Source organism: Apaloderma vittatum, unplaced genomic scaffold, assembly GCF_000703405.1.
Source record: "Apaloderma vittatum isolate BGI_N311 unplaced genomic scaffold, ASM70340v1 scaffold35580, whole genome shotgun sequence".
NCBI lineage: Eukaryota > Metazoa > Chordata > Aves > Trogoniformes > Trogonidae > Apaloderma > Apaloderma vittatum.
The window spans coordinates 20,787-21,013 of NW_009693543.1; positions in this window are offsets into that span (position 1 = coordinate 20,787).

Below are 227 nucleotides of genomic sequence, written 5' to 3' on the forward strand. Positions count from 1 at the left end.
CCGCTGGCTTCCCCCACACCCTCACTCCTCACTCACCTGACACACACAAACAAAAAAGCTCTTGCGGACACTTTTGTGACTGCCCAAGCACTTTAGCTCTAAACTGCATCACGAGCTTCCCAGCCAACGTTATTGTGACCAAAGCAAATGAAAATCTCAGGAAAAAAACCCCACATTTCCCATACTTTGCCAGGTCCGTCAGTGTCCACTAAAAATAGAAAAGGTGT